Source organism: Oryzias latipes, chromosome 7, assembly GCF_002234675.1.
Source record: "Oryzias latipes chromosome 7, ASM223467v1".
In the NCBI taxonomy this organism is placed as follows: domain Eukaryota; kingdom Metazoa; phylum Chordata; class Actinopteri; order Beloniformes; family Adrianichthyidae; genus Oryzias; species Oryzias latipes.
The window spans coordinates 13,090,301-13,110,823 of NC_019865.2; the positions used below are offsets into that span (position 1 = coordinate 13,090,301).

A 20,523-nucleotide genomic window follows, 5' to 3' on the forward strand; every position below is an offset into this window, starting at 1 on the left:
CTACGCTTCTGGAGAAAAAATAAACATTTGCAGGATACATGCCTAAAGATGGGAAGCATCTGGCTTGTTACATACACTGTGCTGGTGTGACTGTGTTTGTGAAAGTGTGTGTGACCGGCACTGTGTTTCTTTAATGAGCTCGGTTTACACACTTCGTTAATTGGCAGGCACAGCAGAGGACAGTCTTTGACCAGTCCACACACACACGTGTGCGCACACAAACAGAGACACACACACACACACATCTCCATTTCATTGTGCTTATTTATTCATGCATTAGTTAGTTTCTTCCACTAGATTCACATGCAGGCCGCTGTGGTAATTGCCACTATATTCTCTGCATTGATTTGCATTGTTGACTGTAACCCATCTGCATTGGGTTTATAAGCTCACACAGATGTGCACACATGCACGCACCCACCTATACACAAACACATACATCCACAGACACAAACACGCACAAACACACATATGTCTTCATGCACCTATGGTCACAGGCTTGATCCAAGCAATTTTTCTTTTGTTTTTGCAGAAAAAAGTGATCAAAAATTGTATTCTCAGTCAATTTAGCTATTGGTTCATCTATTTAACTGCTCCACTCTAACATGTATTATTTTGTCTTACAAAGAGACAGATGAGGAAGCAAGAAGTGTAGGCGCTCTAATTAAAGTAAGGTGGAGGGGTGTATAATTTTCTCAGCACATCCCCATCACACTCCCAACAGAAAATAGCATCTATTCCTTAATCCCAGGTAGTGCTCGTCTTGCTTGGAGCTCATGGCTTGTTTTAAATGAGCAACAGGAGTTATACTGGATAAATTGTGCACTGGTTGCACAACAAATAGAGGGCAGGCAAACTCAGTCTGCATAATTTTTCTTTTAGAGCCTGATGTATTTGTCCATTTGACTGAACTCTGTGTGTGTGTGCGTGCAAATGGCATGCCAAACATGATTACAGATCGGAATGGTGAATGCATGTGTGTGTGCCCACATATTCTACCCTTTATGTAAGTGTGTCTCTGTGGATACGTGGAGGCTGGACAGAAGGTCTGCAGGGAGAGATAACTGCTCAAATCTGTCTTCTCCTTCTCACTTACACCCTTCTGCTCAGGCTCTAAAAGCTTACCCCTAGGCTTACCCTGCTCACACACACAACACACACCCACATGTATACATCTACACCAGCTTCAATTCAACGCCATCCCCGATTCCCATTAAAGTCCTGACAAACCTCGCAAGTCAAAACCATTTATGGTCAGTCTGAGAGGTTCCTAATGCATTTGCAAAGTTCAGTTCAGCCAAGGTAGGTCTCTGTTAAGAAAGATGTAGATAGAGATTTCCAGATGCATGCACTCCAAATATGTGCACAAATATACTTATTTGAACTCGAAATTTACAGAAAATTTGGGCCCAAGTTAGAAAAAAAATGTAAAGACTTTGAGTTTTCAGCAAGGAATAAAATAAAAGTCATACAATTAAGAGGTTATGTATTGTGTGGGTGATTTCTAGTAAACTAAACTCAAAGAAAAATCCAACAGCAACTTCAAATGTCTAATAGTCTTGTTTGTAATTCATTGCTTTGGCTGTACATTTTCAAGTTTTTTCTTTGCAGTTGTATAGTGTCCTCTGCTATCTTTCCTAATAAAACAAGCCTTCATTAGATGGATATGCCTTAGACCATGGATCACATCAGCAGCATCTCTTTTCCAAGCATTTTTAGGAGTTAAGGTTACCATACTATCTAAAGGAGATTTGTCAGAACTTGTATCTTTGCTTGGGAATTCCTATCGTAAATAAAATATTTTGTTTACCACAGTCCCTGAACCTTTCACAGGTAAAACAGAGGACTTGTCCTTGTCAGGTGGGAACTAAGACACTTGGATACAAAGACGGTTACAGTGACCGCTGCTGTAGTGAGGCTGCACATCACTCCTGCACCACCATGGACAGCTCCATCAGAGAGCACTGCCTCACTGGTCAGAACCATGGACATCTCCTAAAGTGGCGTTCAATGACACGAGTCAGGGAATACCGATGAGCATTCGGAGGGCCTTTAGGGACGTCATTAGAGAAGTCGTGGGCATCCAGGTTGTGCAGAAAATTTCCACTTCAAAGCACACTATAATAAAGAATATCTTCAGCTCAGTGTGACACCACTGCCTCCAGTACACAGCAGAGGGGTGGGGGGTAACAATTTTGCCTGATATATCAATTTATCCATTCAGAGACAGATTAATTACATCCCAACAGAATTAAAACCTCTGAAGGATACCGAGCAGCTATTTTACAACAGCTTTGTTGTGAGAAGATTTTAATTAATAAACACTTCGTTTTCATTGTCAACAATGAACTCAAAACGCATCTGTTTAAAATGGCCCACTCATTATAACTCTTTTCTTACTGTAGCTGTTTCAATAGGATGTATTTTATTCCTTAATCTTGATGTTATCTGTTTAGTGCCGTTCTGTGACTCAATAATTATTAATATGACTCATTCCAGTTAATAAGTGCTGGGAATTTAAAGTAAGGATAGGGTGTGTAGTGTTTACCAGGAAACCTTTAAATTTCAGATAAAACATTTTTCAAACAACTTAAAAGTAACTTTTCAGATTAGAATAAACTCACTTCACCAAGCACAGGTCCGAGGTAGACCCCTAGATGACCTTGTCCTGGGGAGAGAACCTGGAGCCCTAATGCGTTTGTACTCATGAGGTTCTTAGGAATCACTTTTAGACTGGCTTTTCCCTCATGGGCATTGAGCTCCTAGAGTCATTCACACTCCTCCACTTTGACAAGCTGATGATTTATAGCAAGTGCACATAAACTACGTCTCTCATAGGTATTATTGGTGGATTTTCCACAACTTTCCTATGTGTAGTTTAGCTTTTTGAGAACAGTTAAATTGTGCCAGTTAAGAAAATGAAGATGTACAAGATGTACCCTACCCCGTAACCTTATCCACAAGACAGTTTATTACAAAAAAGTCAAATAAATGTATTACTGTGTTTGTTTGTTTTTTACTCATTGTAACTAATAGTACACAATATAATCCAGTAGTCTGATTTCTTCAATTGGAAGACACTGTGTCAAATGACAGCAGAAAACATGTAAAGACATATCAAAAAAATAAATAAATAAATAATTGACAATGTTATCTCTTGTGATAAAGTGCCTTTAGGGGATCAGCATCTCAAGTGAAGCCCCTTTTTGTGTCCGCCCTCACTACCACAGCTGCAGTCTTGGAGAGGACACAAGGCTGGCTTAGCCTCATCTTGTAAAGGCAAACAGAATGCTAATAAAGGTTGATTCATTCAAATTGAAAGCGGTCTTTAATTCATGGCTTTAAAATTAGAATCCTTATTTTGCATTCAGAGCCTCTCTCTAACTTTCTGAGGGTGAGTCTTTCTGGCTAAAAGAATGTTGTGGTACAAACAAAGTGATCGACATGCTAATCTCCTTTGATGTGATAGCCTCTAAAATGCACATTTTAAAGATGCCGTCTCTTTCTGTCTGGTGCCCCAGGAGCCTGGTCAGTCCAGGATGCTCTTCAGGTAAAACATCCAAAAACCCATAAGGCAAGGCAAGGCAAGTTTATTTGTATAGCACAATTCGTACACAAAGTAATTCAAGGTGCTTCACAAAACAGAAAAATGCATTAAAATCACAAAACATCATAGAAATAATCAACGTAAAATTTACTTTATAAGAAAAGGAAAAAAATATTGAAAAGTGATTTAAAAATAAAGGAAGGAAAGGAAAGAAAAGTGCAGATAGGACCTTTCAGTCATATACACGGCTAAACAGAAATGTTTTAAGTCTAGATTTGAACATGAACACAGAAGAGGCCTGTCTTACGACTTCAGGGAGGCTGTTCCAGATTTTAGCTGCAGAATATTGAAACGCTGATTCCCCTTGTTTAGTTCTGACTCTGGCCATCAACAGGAGGCCGGCCCCTGAGGTCCTCAGAGTACGAGATGGTTCATATGGCACTAACATGTCAGAGATGTACTTTGGTGCTCGGCCATGGAGAGACTTGTACACAAGCAGAGCTGCTTTGAAGTCTATTCTTTGAGGTACAGGGAGCCAGTGCAGAGACCTGAGCACAGGACTAATGTGATCATACTTCCTGGTTCTGGTCAGGACTCGAGCAGCAGCATTCTGGATGTACTGAAGCTGTTTTACAGCTCGTTTGGACAGGCCGGTGAGCAGGCCGTTACAGTAGTCTAACCTACTGGAGACAAATGCATGAATAAGTATCTCCAGGTCTGGCTTTGACACTATGTTTTTGATTTTGGCAATGTTTTTCAGATGATAAAATGCCGCTGATGTTACTGACTTGATGTGGCTGTTAAAGTTCAGGTCAGAGTCCATGACTACCCCTAGATTTCTGACTTTGAGGGTTTAAGAGACAGAGAATGAAGGTAGCTGCTGACACTTTCTCTTTGTTTCTGTGGGCCAAAAATAATAACTTCGGTTTTGTTTGAGTTTAGCTGGAGAAAGTTGTTCTGCATCCACGCGCTGATCTGTTGGAGGCAGTGGCTGAGTGAATCCACCGGCCCATATTCACCTGTTGTCAGTGACACATAGATCTGAGTATCATCTGCATAGTTGTGATAAGATATGTTATTACTGCGTATTAACTGCCCTAGTGGCAGCATGTAAAGGTTGAACAGAAGGGGTCCCAGGATCGATCCCTGGGGCACACCACAAGTCAATTCAGCATTTCATCAACATTGGCACCAGAGACGTTTTCAGGGTTTATCATTTCTACAAACTGTGCCCTAGTGCTCTCATTTATTTGTCTCCTTTGGACAACTGCAGGGCCAGGCGGTGGTTTGGGAGCAACAGACAGGTCAAAGAATACACAGAAATGATCAGAGAGGGCGACATCAACCACACTGACATTGTAAATATTAACCCCCTTTGTGATGAGCAGGTCCAGAGTGTGCCCTCTGCTGTGGGTGGGGCAACTTACATGCTGAATTAGATCAAAGGTTTCAAGGACAGCATTGAGCTCTTTTGCATTTCTGTCATTGACATTATCAACATGAACATTAAAATCACCTGTAATGACTAGACCATCAAAGTCTGTGCACACAACTGAGAGCATTTCAGTGAAATCATCAATGAAACTTTGGCTGTGCTGAGGAGGTTTGTACATGACTATGCAGAGTAAGGGAGGAGTTTGTTTTAACTCAATCTTAAAGGACACATACTCAAATGATGAAAACACACCAAATGATAGTCTGCAGGTTGCAATATTATCTCTAAACAGTGCAGAAACGCCTCCACCCTTTTTATTTTCTCGTATTTCCGATACATGTTTGTAGTTGGGGGGAGTTGATTCGACTAGAACTATGTTTCCTGTGTTTTTGTCAAGCCATGTTTCAGTTAAAAACATAAAATCAAGATTAAAAGAAGAGATAAGATTATTGATTAAAAATGATTTGTTGCATAAAGATCTGACATTGAGTGCAGCAAGTTTGAGATTACTTTCCTTGGGACTGGTCAAAACCTTCTTGCAAGGGATATCAACTAGATTTCTTTGATTGGACAGTCTAACTGCCCTTTTTTGCATTCTACGTGGTGCAACTACAGGTATAGCACCAGAAGGAAGCTGTTCATCACAGGGCCCCAGTTTGACATAACCTTTCCTAGGACACTGGGGGCCCATTTCATCCTAGCTCTGGGATGTTGCATGTGTGTTTTGTATGACGGAGTGTTAAGACTAACATGAAAGAAAAAACATTAATAGACAAGAATAAAGTCGTAAGAGTATAAAACAATATTAAACATTTTACGAGAACAATATTTTTAAAAAAACTGCCATTTCACAAGGAAAAAGGTATGATTTTTCAAAAATGTAATTGGTTGTCTTAGCCTCCATCCACATTGCATGCCGACTTAATCCATCAATCTACCCTTTATTGTCCAATGCCATAAGACTTTAGTTAATCATCAGTAATGTATGTGCCATAATGCATTTGGACCTCCACAACTATACTGCCGATGGCATAAATGGCGCACCCTCCAAAACTCCACGCCATACGGGTCAAGAATCCTCTTCTAAAGAGGCAGTATCCTGCTAATTCTTTTCAATGTCCTTATACTTTAGACCACATGTGTCAAACTCGAGGCCAGCGGGCCAAATGTGGCCCGCCATGTCATTTTATGTGGCCCGCGAGAGCATGAAAGTTTTTTTATTTCTTAAAATAAAAACTAAAAATTGGTGTGTATTTATTCATATCTGGGGGAATTTGACTTGAAATATCGGATCGGGCAACTATACATTAGGACTTTAACACTGTCCATATAATCTAACCTGACAGAATCCAATTTAAAAGGATTTATGCTAGAGTAAAAAGCAAACATATGTTTTCTATACAACTGTAATTGTCACTTTAAAAAGGTATAATAAATAAATAATGTTTATTTTTTTAACATTAAGGAGTAGTTAAATTTATTTTACTTTACATTTAGTTTCATGTGTAAGTTATCTCTGGCCCTTTGAGGACAGCCACTATGCTGAAGTGACCCTCTGTGAAAATGAGTTTGACACCCTTTCTATAGACCTTAGACTATACGCATGTAATTTTCTAAATACGTGCTGAACGTTTTTCTTGGCTGCACGGACCCTGATGGAGGGTTAAAATTTAGAATGACAGGTTAGGGCTAAGCTGCATTCACACAAAGTTTCATTTTAAATACGAGCGTGCAACAACAGAATCCAGCCTCGGACTCACTTAAATGTGTGCGGGGAATGCTTTAATCTGCCATCTTCTCTTCTCACGCACCTGAAGTTGTGCACGCTGCACAGGGCAAATCAGGGAGCTTGCGGCATGCTCAGAAGCTACTGGGCCATTGTGACACCACAACGGCTCATTGACTTACATTAAGCATCTTTGTGACAGTTTGATTGACAACGGTTTAAAAAGAGATACTCAAAAATGCAAAAATGAAATGCTTTTTGACTACATTTGTTCTATTTCTTAAGAAAAATGCCACACTTACATGTCAAAAACTCAAAAACGTGATTTTCATGATAGGACGACTTTAAGGAATATATCACAGGTATGAATCGTTACCAATTGACGGCTGGCCCATAAGCAGCCAGAAAATATCCTGATACAATGAGGAAGATAATCACGCAAATAATTATCATCTGTATGAATGAATGATGGATGAAACAGGCTTCTTCTGGTAGCAGATGACCTCTCACACTTAACTGATGAAGGAAGAAAAATTGTTAAGCAATATTCCAATATTCTTTAATGAATGTTTTACAGAGCATCATAAATGTTTCACAAGTGTTTTTGATGAGTAATGATCAATGACGGACATTCTTCGGCCGTGAGGGGTGGTGGGTGGTTCTCCATGTTGCGGATTCTGTGGATTTGCAGGTGTCTCTGGTCTCTAACCCCCACAAATACGGGGGGAATACTGTATATATATATATATATATATATATATATATATATATATATATATATATATATATATATATATATATATATATAATATGAGCGTTTTGTTTTTTCTTTAATGGTGGCCCTAATACTCCTTCATTGTTTTGTCCCTTTGTACACTTAAAAAAATGACACTGACAGCCTTGGAGAGCTATCATGTCAAGTGCATCTAATGATCACATTCCTGCAAAGACAGCAAAAATACACAAAACATCATTAGGTGTACACAAATGGATTTCTTGAGAAATGGGAAGCACTAAAGATTTCAAAAGCCAACAGGAAATGCAAAAAAAAAGCCTGATCTCTGAAGTGTTGTTAGGAGCCTTATTTATATGGAAATCCAGCACACTTTAAAATCTACCCACACATTTTGTGTTTGTGTGAATGCACGCAAAACCCTTTGTCTTTCATGTCTGCATGTCCCCTCAGCTGATGAGAGCTGAGGCTAATGGCAGTGTCATAATATTGGGCATATTAGGCAGGGATTAGTAAGAGAAACCACTTTAAGAATGTGATCCCCTGGGACGGGGTGCCGGATACTGCTTGTATTACTGTCAACGCCGTCTCTCACACACACTGGGAGCCTCGCAGCCTTGCATGCTTTCGCCAATAGCATACGTGGAGAAATACGACACACTGAAGAGCACCACCTATTGTAGCTCATTCTCGTCTTCCTCAGAACCCTGTTGAGAAGCTGCTGTGAAAGGTGTCTGCTGGCAAAAAGTTGAAAAAGAAAATAACAGAGGAGTTCCTAAAGGAATGAATAGGAATGAGGTCTCTGTGAACCAAAAAGAACAAAATTCTCAGTGTGGTTTGTGGTATTTTTGTAAAATGCAGCATTCATGTAAGAGATATCACTTTATTATGGCTAATGTTTTTTTCAATTTTGACATTTTATTGCATTACATCTAAATCTCCACTTGCTTAAATTGAAAATTCCTGCTTCCAGCTTATTACCAGTAAACATAAAAGGCTGTGACTGGAAGTTTGAGTATTTGGGAAGGAAACCACATAGTCAGGTTAAAAAGATGTGAAATGTCAACAAGAAAGGCCCATGCCAAAGATTTCAACTACAAACTAAACAGATCAACATTCATCTTTTTTCACATTTGTGTTTATGAGGCACATGAATAAAAAAGCTTGTGATTTATTGTGAAAGAAACAGATTGTTTCCTCTCAGTTTTGTTTCATTTGATAAACAGATCAGATTAATTGAGGAAATTATTAAATTCTAAAGCCTAAAATCATTAACAGAAAAAAGGAATGATAATAAAGAAGTATTTTTACTCTAAGTGTAAAAGTAACTCACATCAATATTTATTTTTGCCTGAGTACAGTTTAAACATGTCTGACTTTCAGAAGGCTGGAAAAAATAGTGTAATATATTATTACTATTATATTAGTCATTGATAGTCTCATTGATTGATTTCAGAAAAGGGGTGAAAATATTGCAGAGAAATGCATACATGATAAAAGTGGACTAATAGTGCTTTATTTTATTTTTTGGCGGTTGCATCATCTAATATTTAGGGAAGTGTATAGCCAGAGGTGTGATATATATGTTTCCAGCCATTTTTTTTTTCATTTGTCTTTCAATTCATTAATAAAATGTTTTCTGAGGATGCAGAGCTTCAGTCTTCTTGTACTCATACAATACCAACGATCTATGCTGTTAATCATGGGGGCAGAACATTAATCTAGGATTTACTTTTAAAGTCACGTTAATTTCATCTTTGTTACTGAAAATTATTGCTTTACTAGTAGGAACTCAGGTACACAGTCGGAATATTTAATACAGGATAAGCTCATTAAAAGCTAGTCAAGAGTCCCAGAACAAAAGCAGCATACTGGGAATGTAGCCAAGCTAAGAGTTGGATGAGGTGTGTTGTTGCTGAGTAAATACAGAACGGTCCTGTGGGGTCAAAACTTTAGCCACAAACACACACAAACAATGCTTCTGTAACCCTCATCTATCACTACTTGTTGTCTTGTTATTAAAAATGAATTAAAATGGAAATTAATAGAAACATTTAAAAAGAACAAAATGAGCGGTCCTTGTGGAGTCTCTCCTTCCTAATTAATTTCCTAAACTGTCAGGCGAAATCACACATCTAACACAACCAAAACAAAGTCTTATGAAGACAGCATGAAAAACATCTTGGCCATTTCATAAACAAAGTAAAAATAGTTTGTCTCAGAAAGATGTAACTAGTGTGTGCAACCAAAGAACAGTGATGAGCTGAAACACTACAAGAACACAGGAAGACCGCTGTCTCAGAACCAACAGAACCGTAGTTGATCCCATGACCCTGATGTCTTCTTAAGTGTGCCTCAAATATTCGCCTCATTAATCACATCTGCACTGTGTGCCAGCAAAACCATCGTTTCGATGGTCACTCAAAAAGGAGCCGAAGTGTTAATGAATCTTTTTTTACTTTGTTTTCTTCCAAAACAAACTACATCCACAACCTGCAACCATTACTGCTGTGTGTGTTGCAGCTCAAATATGCTATAGTATATAACGCTTAATACTCGATTCATAATTGCATAATTACATATAATTGCATGCACTGTGGGCTTGCCTGACAAACTAATGAGGCTGCTGTAAAATAGCTGGTGGTTCCACTTGTAAGAACATAATCAAAGACTACAAGATAAAAGTGTATAAAAAGATAAACATGAGCAGCCAGCTGAACAGGCCCTGGGCAAAAAGCAGGAAAAAAATACAGCGGAAATTATTAAAAAAAGATAAGACAGAGTGGGTGAGTAAGTTTACCACTCTCATTATATTCCATCAACAGTGACTCAGTTCATCAGTATCCGTAACTTCCCTCAAGGGCCGTTTATATCAACAACACCAACTATAGCAATAAGATGAGCCACACTTCAGTGATGTGCTCTGTAGAGTCACACCAAACTTAAAATGGATTAAGATTAGCTACAACGCGGCTATTTATAGCACTAACAATGAAAACTTAAGGTTTTATGAGGATCTAACAGCTCGTTACACTACTTATCTTCTTCTGAGGTCAAAATTTTGTCATTTTTCCATGTATGTTAACAATGATTTACTGACAATGACAATATTTTTTGGATCATCAATTTTTCTCAACAGCATTGCAGGTAAATTATGTGTTAAGGTTTTATGAGGATCAAGGAAAGGTGCCTGCAGGTAACGCAGTAATTTCAAGGGAATTGTGTTTGTAATATCATCATTTAGAAAATAAATGGTAAGTATAACTTTAATGTAATTTACGATGCAGCTTTTGATCCATGAACAAAACTGGGCCAAAACGCTTATTTTTTATGTAGCCATTCTCCTGAAAGTGATAAATAATAATGATGATTTCATGTACTTTTGTTTATTGTCATATTGGTTTAACATCCATAAATTCCCACATTGACATGGTTCTACTGGTGGGGTGGACTCTCCTATCCAGAGGGAGACGAGATACATTAGGCAGAGTAAAATCTTTCTATCAAGGGTCCTGAAAAAAATGTAATGGAAGTTAAATAAAAATAAAGAAACCAAAGCCTCTGGTTCCTCGTGAATATTCAAGGCTAGTAAAATAGCAGGATACATTCAATTCACAACTATATAATGTTAGCATAATATAAATATTCTTGATGGGGGAGATAAATAAAGAAGGAAAAAAAGCTATCCAAAATCCTTAACAGATCTTATTCTGATTAAAATAAAGGTAAAAGCAGATAGAACTATTAAACTATTTTGGTTGAAGTGCCACTTTCTTAAGCATTAATCAAACAGAGAAGAGAAGAATTGGATGTAAAAAATGTTTATAATTTAGGGAGCTCCACACATATTTCTGTTAAATTAAGCCCCCAAATGTGTTTATTTACACATATTGTGTGTGTTGTTTTATTGTGGATTCAGAAAACCTTTAGTTACTTACCCTAAGAAGAACAGTGACAGTGACTGAAGCTCCTCTATGGCGTAGTTGTTTTGTTCTGTGCGTAAAGGATGCTCAAACCAATACTATTTTATCGCTGATTTACCAACAAAGAGTCCTGATCCTGCAGAATTAAAGCAGAAGCAAAGCCAACACCAAAAGTCCCCCATTACAGCTGCTCTTTGGATAACTTGACACTTATTACATATAGAGGGCAGCTTTAATGGAGTTATCAATGAATGTATATGTTGGCTGATGTATAAATTTATGAAAAATCTTCAACAATCTGCTTAAAATCCAATTAAAACCTCTAGTGATTAACACACAGTTGGGAAAAATATAAACAAAAATAAAGGAGAAAATACACTTTGTTTACTTTTGTTTATTTCTTTTTAAATTGAAAACTACAAATTGCCTCTTTTGAATGCAGAATTATATAGATTGACTTTAAAAAATGAATATGAATAACTTTACATTGGTGCTTCCTCCACTAGTGATTAAGATGTATTTGACATCATGTGACTGCCAGTTGATAGCTCATTAAAATTCTTCAGACAACCACATAGTCATTATATAATAACTTAAGCATTAATAACTCAGTGTTGGGCTATTAACCTTGTAAACAGCGCTTGCAATTGCCTTGTTTGGTACCCAACTGAATTTAACGGCTTCAACGAGCAGCAGAGTGAATGCACAAATGAACCAGGAGACTACGCCTTTACTATAACAGGAAGACGTTCATTTAATGAACAACATAATTTTCACTAAATGAACAGCAATGTGGGGCATTTAAACTGTAGTGCAATTTTGTAGATTAAAAAGGAAGGAGCATTTTGGAAAAGCAGACAAAAATGGCCATTACAAGTGTAAATGAAGGGAAACGTAATGACGGGAATCCTGAGTTACTGATGAGGGTGATGGATGACTTTTAACTCAAAAACATGGCAGTTCATTTCTCACCTCACACACACTTTCAAACTGTACCTCATCACATGAATCACTTGTCTCCTTTAATGCCTTCTACTTTGACTTCCAGTTTGAAGTTTGAAGCACTTGTGAAAAATAAAAGTATGGTAACTAGAGAAGGTAGAACACCCCACAAACGGATCAGTACCTAAAACAAACCAAAAATGCAGAACAGTCGCAATGAACTTTTGTGTTCTGTACTCTTTTATTGGATTTTTGGTTTTAAAGTTTACGATGAAATTGTGTCATGTTTTGGTCAACAGATCAGTTCTACAACTTGCAAGATGTGTTCCAACAGATTTCAGGCTTTTTTGTGTTATTTTGCTGTTGTCTATTTGCTTATGATGTTCTTACAAAAGGCAGTCTGTCAATGGTTTTAAGGCAGACCATAACAGACTGTGACAGTCAGGGAGCTACAAATTTGGATAGGTCACATGACCACACTCTTCATCCATCTTTATACATCCATAAGTGTGTTCCCTTAATTAAAATACTTTCCTCATTTGTCAAAATAAAATCAAATAAACAAACTTGGAAGGGTTAAAATTATTTAGAACTCTTACCAGCACCTAGGTTACATGTAGTCAAGTTTACTTTCTCTGTCATTATTTGCTTTACTAAACCTATCATCTTATCAGGGTGTCAAACAATCTTAAATAGTTTTTACTAACTTTTATAAATTCATCCATTTATTTTCTGAACCTGCTAAATTCCTTTTGCGGTCGTGGGGTTGCTGGGGCCTATCTCAGCTGCTGTTGGTTGAACGTGCCAGTTTAAAATACGCTTACGATTAGCTAAAGTTTTGCTTATCAATATGTAATCAGCAGTTCATCTAAAATAAAAATAAAAATGTTTCTAATTCCTCAGAAATAGTGTGAATTTTTTTTTCCGTTAGTTTCACCTTTGGTCTAAAAGAACCCAATTGACAATTTTTTCTGTTAACTTAATATTACTTATATTTTCTTAGTTTTTAGAATATTAAACTTTAAGAAGCAGCAGATTGTTATAGTTTATAATCCATTAGCTGAACGAAATAAATCTGAACTGTAGATAATTAACTGCATGTCTAAATATAATTTCCTCCTTCACCTGCATCTTCCTGTTCCAGGAGCTGGAGCCTTTCCAAGCCGTCATCAGGCTAGAGGCAGCCCACGCCTTGGATATGTCAGAGGCTCTTCACATGAATTTAACTGGTCTATAATTAATTTTATTTAATCTGACCACTAACTCTGTCAAGTACTGCATTTGCACTGCACACCAGCCTTAATAAGACAGTGACAAGTCAGATTAAAGCATCCCCCTTTCTTCCAATGAACCTCTTCTCCTGGTCTTCACCCCATCCTCACTCTGCAGTTGAGGTAAACAGTGTGGGGCAGAAAGGTGCCACAGTAAACAGTAGTTCTGCAAGTGCTTTTTCCAGGGCTGTGTATGCCTGGGTAATAGAGGCAGTAATGGAGTTTGTTCAGGCTAAGGTAATCCTGGAGCTGCGAGCGCAGCATTTGACGCCCTTTTCTCTCTGCTGTTCCTCAGCAGGCGCAAACGTTGCATCTGTCACTGTTGCCGTTTCGTACAAGCCTTTTCAGAGTAATGCAAAGTCCATATGTTTTTCCTACAAGAATGTGCATTTTCTCGGAAGAATTGGATGTTAAAACAGAGTGTATGTATGTGTGTGTGAAACATGGCAAACGTTGGGTGCAGCGTCTGCTTGTTTGGTGGAAGAAAGGTGTATGCAAAAGAGAGAAAAAGAGTCTAAAAAATAAATAAATGCCTTTGGATGTTGTAGTCCACCGTTGGGAGGCAAGATAAAAACAGGCTGACAGATAAGAAATGAATTTACGAGGCCCAATCTCCCAGAAACAATTTCTTTATGTGACTTACACACATTTAGTGTGGCTACTCGTCCCTGTTGGGCCTCAAAGCACCAGACACAGCTGCTGGAGATGGCTAATGAAATACAGCACAGCCTTTTACAGGACACATGCTTTTTACTTCTTTTCATTTATCCTTCGCGCTTGTCTATTTTTTTCTTATTTTTCTTGCCTCTGTGTTACATTAAAGAGTCTTAGTCTGGTGATGTTGATTCAGATAATGCCCAGCAAATATATTTAGCTGACTAATGTGGAAAGACTGGTTTGTGAGATACAAACTCTATTATTTGTCAGGATACTTTTATTTTTACTTTCTTTTTCTGTCTTTTTTGACATCATCTGTGAACCAGAGAGCCTATTAGTGAGATATGTGGTTGAAGTCAATGATGAGGATACTAAATAGCACAGTGCATGTTAACAGTACAAAATAATGTGACAAAGTGAGATCTGCAAAATAGAAAATTTCTCTTTATGCATCAAATTGACCCATTTCCAAACACCTTTAGGATCTGTGAAGTAAGATGATAGTGTAAGTAGATAGAAATCCTTCAGGCATCAAAAGGTGATTAAAAAGGTGCTAAACCTCCAAACTACTCCTAAAGCATCTAACTATCCAGCCATAGGTGAAGTGACTGCAAATTGTGGAATCAATTTGCTAGTTGGTTAGGGTGTAAAAATTAGTTAAATGTTTAAATCAAAATTTTTTTCTTACACTTTTTTTCTTTTTTTCTTGTTAAGCAAATTGAATTGCATCAACATATGCCTATGTAAACCTTTTATTAGGAGTGTAACGATTAATCACCTTAGTCGATAAATCAGTTTATATTCGATCCAACTAGATCAATCTGCCTGAGGCAAGTTGTTCATCGAATAGATCTATGACATCAAAAAATCGTTCCAAAATGAAATAAATCAATGATATCTCTATTAGAAAATACCATTTGGATTGAGAAACAGTAGGTTTATTTTACTATCAAGAAAAAAAACAAGTGCATCACAACGGACAACACACGTGATGTCATCAACAAAAATGATCAAGCCATCCTTACAGTTCAATGTGTGGAAACATTGAATTTTGTAAAGACGTGACCATCCAGTGTGCTAGAATGTTCTAATAATGTTCCGTTTGTGTTATTTTGATGTGGAAAAACAACATTAATTCTTGTTTACTTGTTTCTTTGTACACATACTTAATTCGCACTTGATTATCATAAATAAAAACAAAGAATCTGGAAAACTTAACCTGCCCCATTCAGTACCCAGGTATTTCTCCCAGAGTCACACTACTTGAATTTTTGGCTAAAAATGTCCTGGATTGATTTTAGGTCAGTGAATCGTATTGAATCGGATGATTCAAAATGAACTAAAATTGACTATAAATTGTATCAGCAATCTTAAATTACAATATTAATCGAATCCTTAGTAAATTGAATTGTTACACCCCTACAGTTGGGTCATACCAAAGAGTCTAAAATTGAACCTACAATCAACACATGATTGCTAATGGAACAATTAATGAAAGTTTGGTTATAGAAAAAAAAAAGCAGATGTTCCGGTCTCTGTTTTTGTCTCTTCTTTCACTCTTTTTTGGAAGACAATAATATTATAAATGGCCTCATATAATGTGGAAGACAATTTCCTTCACTGTCTCTTCATGCATTCTCAGAATGATGACTATTTCAATGAATGTAATTGCAAAGCTGTTAGAAATTGTTTTATATCTTATTTATTTATTTTTTTATAATCTGTTATTCTATAATTGCTGTTTTAAAAATGTACCCAGATTGGAATAAAACTCAGATTGAATTCAAATGACTTTTGTGGCACATCAGTACACCAGAATGAAACTGACATTTGAATGTGTTTGTGATGAATGGAGCTTATGGAGTAAAGCACACTGCAGAAAAAAACACAATCTGTTCACCAATCTGACACTCCAGTCACAACCACATATCAGAGGTATGGTCAGAACTGTGTCCAGGTGTTGGCTGTTAAGCTGAAAGTTGGGATGGAGCTTTCAAGAAAGGGGAGGTCATCTACATCGTTATTATTAAAAGTCCACTAATAAGTATGTTATTTCACACTAACTGTCACACATCTCAATGTGAGCCACCAACCATAACTGTGCTAGAATTTTCCAGTCCACATGAAAATACACAGATAGCCGAGATCAAACACATCATGCTGTGAGCAGCAAACAGGGCATCTGTAGTTGTGCCAGCGTTTTTGAAAAGAATTCCAGACTGCATGGAGTGACCTCAAAGATTTTATTATAGATTTGGATATCAGCATGCTTCTGCATATTTTTGGCGTTTTTGTCAGTTTGTTTCTGCAAAACCCCATGTGACCATCCTCCACAGGAAGTAGGCATGGATGGATGGGTGGATTTTTATGCGAATAAGCTGTAAAAAGAGTGAGAGGCAAACAGACTAAAGAAAATTGCATTGCAAAATGGGCTCAATAAACACCCTACAGGTTCCAGACAGTTCAGAAATATGATTAAAAGTTATTGAAAACCACCCTGCTGTATTGTAATGTGTTTATAAACCTACTTTACAAAATGTGTGTCATCTAAAGTGCTGGCTTTGTGCGAATTCATTCATTTTTCTGAAGCCACTGCCCTCTCTTCTGTGGTTCTGTCTCTCTTTGGAGTCACATAGCGCCCCGGATAGATGTCAGTTGGGTAACAAAAGTGAACTTTTGAGCAGAAAGTGCTGCAAGAGCAAAACTTTAAGGAAACTAAACTTGCAAAGATACAAGTGGGGCAGGAAGCAGCGCAACAGCTTACAGAAAGCAACTACAAGATTCTGGCAAGGAAGAAAAGAAAACTGAGAAGCACTGCTGTGTTCCATTTGCACTTGGAACTCATTTTCCAAGTTGTTTTCCAAGACGGAAGTGACAAACTGAACACTCTCCGATGTGGGGCTTCCAACTCGGACAAACTCAGAGGAGGCTATTAACCAAGACATTACTCCCTGGAGCTCATGCAACAGACACTGGCAGCACATTTTTTTCCAATACTAATGCCAACAGCTTCAAAAGCTACATGAAAAAAAGGAATTAAAAAGTTGCCTTTCTACAATTTTAAGTTAATATTTTTAATCTCATTAAACTAAACAACAAAAAATGCACAATTTGAAAACAAAAACAACTATTTTAGTAAAATTTATTTTAGAGTCCAGTTTAAGTTGGGGACAGACAATTAAAAAAGCTTTGAGAACTCTTCTGATTGGAGACAAACATTCCAAGGATGTCCAGTTACATGCAGGGAGGGTGTTTTCTGGCAAGGAAGGCAGGATCAATCTTTCCTGAACTCAAATTAAGTGGTAACCTTTTTTAGAGAATCAACAAGCTCTGGAAAATACAACATTCATTAGTGTTTTTGTCAGATAACGATGACAAATCTGGAGGCATCAAAAGATTACATTTACAAACCTCTCCAACTGGCTGTTGTTGAATTGCCAAATATACACAAAATAAAATGCAGCTGAAGTAAAGTGCATTAGAAGCTGTTTTGTGAAAGTGCATTTCCAGTGAAGATGGAGGAAATGTTGACAACTCAGTGGAAATGGGAGGCAGCATCACTTCATTCTTTAATTCTAAAGAAGCATACATGAAAAGAAATAACCTAGCAGAGTATCTCAAAGCTGTTGTCATGTTTATTCTAGGAGATTAGATGATGAGTGATACTGATGTGTTCTCTAGTTACAATTAGAGGAAAAAATTGTATTATTTATTATTTTATGGTTCGTATGAAATCAAAGCCTCTGATTTACTTCAAAACGGCCCCATGCATGCACACATTATCTGAAGGAAACTCAACAGTAGACATTAAACATCATATGGCTCAAAAGAGCATTTGCAATTATATACTTAGGCTTTGGAACTTACATAAATCCATACAGGCTTTACGGAATCACTGAATCAAAATACAAATAAAAATCTCCTATTTCCTGCTTCAATTACCTTAAGTCTCAGATGGCCTGGTTTCCTTTTATTCTCTGCATGCCTACCCCTCTTCTGCCTGACACATCTATCTGATTGTGATTAATACAGTGAGCAGAAAAACCAAAATTGTTTATTGAATAAACTTGCGATGCTGCAGCAACATATGATGATTTATATCATTCTATGGCTACATTAAAAATACATTTGAGAACCATTCCTGGAGCTACCAATGAGCAACCACAAATTAGTTTGCTTTAATGTATTCACTATCTCCCCATAAAGCCCAGAAATCCAATCCAAACTCCCTGAGTGCTCCTCTCACTGCACCTCCCCAGCCTCTCTCCTCTCCTGTCAGTCTTGTCTGGCTGTCAGTTCTCTTCCTGCTCATTTTGTTACTCCCTCACTCCGCTTCTTTGCCTTACCTCCTCTGTTCTCCATAGAGGAAGGAGGGAGAATGTTTTTAAAAAAAAAAAGATATTCAGAGCTGAGACGACCTTCTTTGTTTGATATCAAACTGTGTACACAAAGTCTGGGCTCCTCAGACTTAGGCCCCCCAAAATAAAAAAAATAATACTGTTCCAGTGCAGGAAATAGCATCATCCCCAGCATCAGGAGTTTTTTTTTTCTGCTTCTGTTCTAAGATCCTGCTCCAAGATTCTAATGCTGGAGATGGGAGGATTTTCCAACAACATCTGACTGATGTTGGAAACATCCTCCTATCATCAGTATGTGGAGAGGCGGTGCAATTCCAACCTTTTCTATTTAAAAGTGTTTTAACCAGAATATAAGGAACAAAAGTGTCATTATCTTTAAAAAAAAAGAGGAGGGGGGTGCAACCAACGAAACGGGGAAATGAGATTGGAATAACTGAGTGTAAAATGCGCAAAGAGGACACTGTGGAGAGTGCGCGCGGACATTGCAACACCTGAAACACCGCAATCATTTATCTCCGCTTCAAAGGCAAAAAAAAATCACAGCTCTCTCAATAAAATTGCTTCCAGATCAGGCAGCTTATGTCAGCTCTTCCCCATTATCTGATATTCATTCAAATATTATTTTTACCCCTTTCTCACCCAAAGCTGTCAGGATGGAGAGGCTCCGATCTCCAACTAATATGAGCCTAAGAAAAAAAGACATAACTATAAAAGTGCACTCAAAGGAATAGCCGCCCTGTCCCGGGTGTGAGGGGGTGTCAGGTGAGCCGTACCTTACCTGTTGGTGCGGTGCGCTCTTCTGTTAACCCAGCAGGTGAATCTCTTTCCTCATAGCCACTCCGACGGGGACGCACGCATCCCCTCTCCGGCGCAGTCCTCAAAGCGGCTCCGCCGTCCGCTCAGGTTGGACTGGACACTGAAAGTTACACCATACCATCCACCCCTCCGGATCCCGGCAACGGAAAAAGACAGCAGATGACGTGACTTCCCGGTGAAAGCAGCTCCTGAGCAGCAGAGGGTCCGCCTGAAAGTTGCGCTTCTCCCGTCTTCTTCAGCTGAAAGTTGTTAAGCCATGGCGACAGAGGGGGGCACCCACGTCTTTTGTGTTTTTGAATCTTTGCTGTTCTTTCTGTCCCCTCCGGACTGACACGGACAGCTGCCCTGTGACGGGGCAGGAGTGCGGCTCTGCTGGGGAATCACACAGAATGTCGTTGCGATTCTTCTCATCTTGCCCGGAAAACAGAGCGTGATGTTCATTAATGAGGCGGGTTGGCGCCCCTTAGTGGCTTAAGAGGGAATGCCTCCTTCACGTACACTTTCAATTAACGTAAATGATACTGTACAGTAACGTGAAGAAGGCCATATGGGCTGCGCCAGGACGCGTTGGATACATGATATTAGTCATCTGATGACAGTATGCTTGGCTGTATAACTGAAAGAACCACGAATGACACAAACGTGCAGATAGTGCATCAGACCAGCTCTGATGCTGATGCAGATTCGATTGGAAAAAGACAGTTTTGATGTGAAGAAAATAAAACTTGATTGTACATTGGTGGATGTCTTTGTGTTCTTGACTTTATTCACTTTAAATGAATTGCGTGCATTCCCCAGTAGAGTCTACCAGCAGGAATGGAAGGGTGATGGACAGCATGCAGACCAAGCTGACCAGCATCACAATGTGTGGCTTCCTCTGTGTGTGTTTGTGGGTTCCCATGGGTGACAAGAACTGCCCAAAGACGTTTAGTCACAAGAAACCACTCAGTGGACTCTGGTGTGCTGACTTACTTTGAGGGTCAGATAGATGGATAGATAGATAGATAGATAGATAGATAGATAGATAGATAGATAGATAGATAGATAGATAGATAGATAGATAGATAGATAGATAGATAGATAGATAGATAGATAGATAGATAGATAGATAGATA

General features: G+C 38.2%; 1 protein-coding gene across 2 annotated transcripts in view; it reads right to left on the reverse strand.

Moving 5' to 3' along the window:
* The window catches only part of LOC101154949 (protein FAM19A2), a 107,271-nt gene extending 87,434 nt beyond the window's left edge, over positions 1–19,837 (reverse strand). The window contains exon 1 of one of the 2 annotated variants that reach the window (XM_011477122.3): positions 19,366–19,837. The gene's annotated coding sequence lies outside the window, so the exon portion shown is untranslated. The remainder of the gene's footprint in view (positions 1–19,365) is intronic. The other variant, XM_004070474.4, reaches the window with a different exon arrangement.
* Positions 19,838–20,523: the final 686 nt, after the last annotated feature.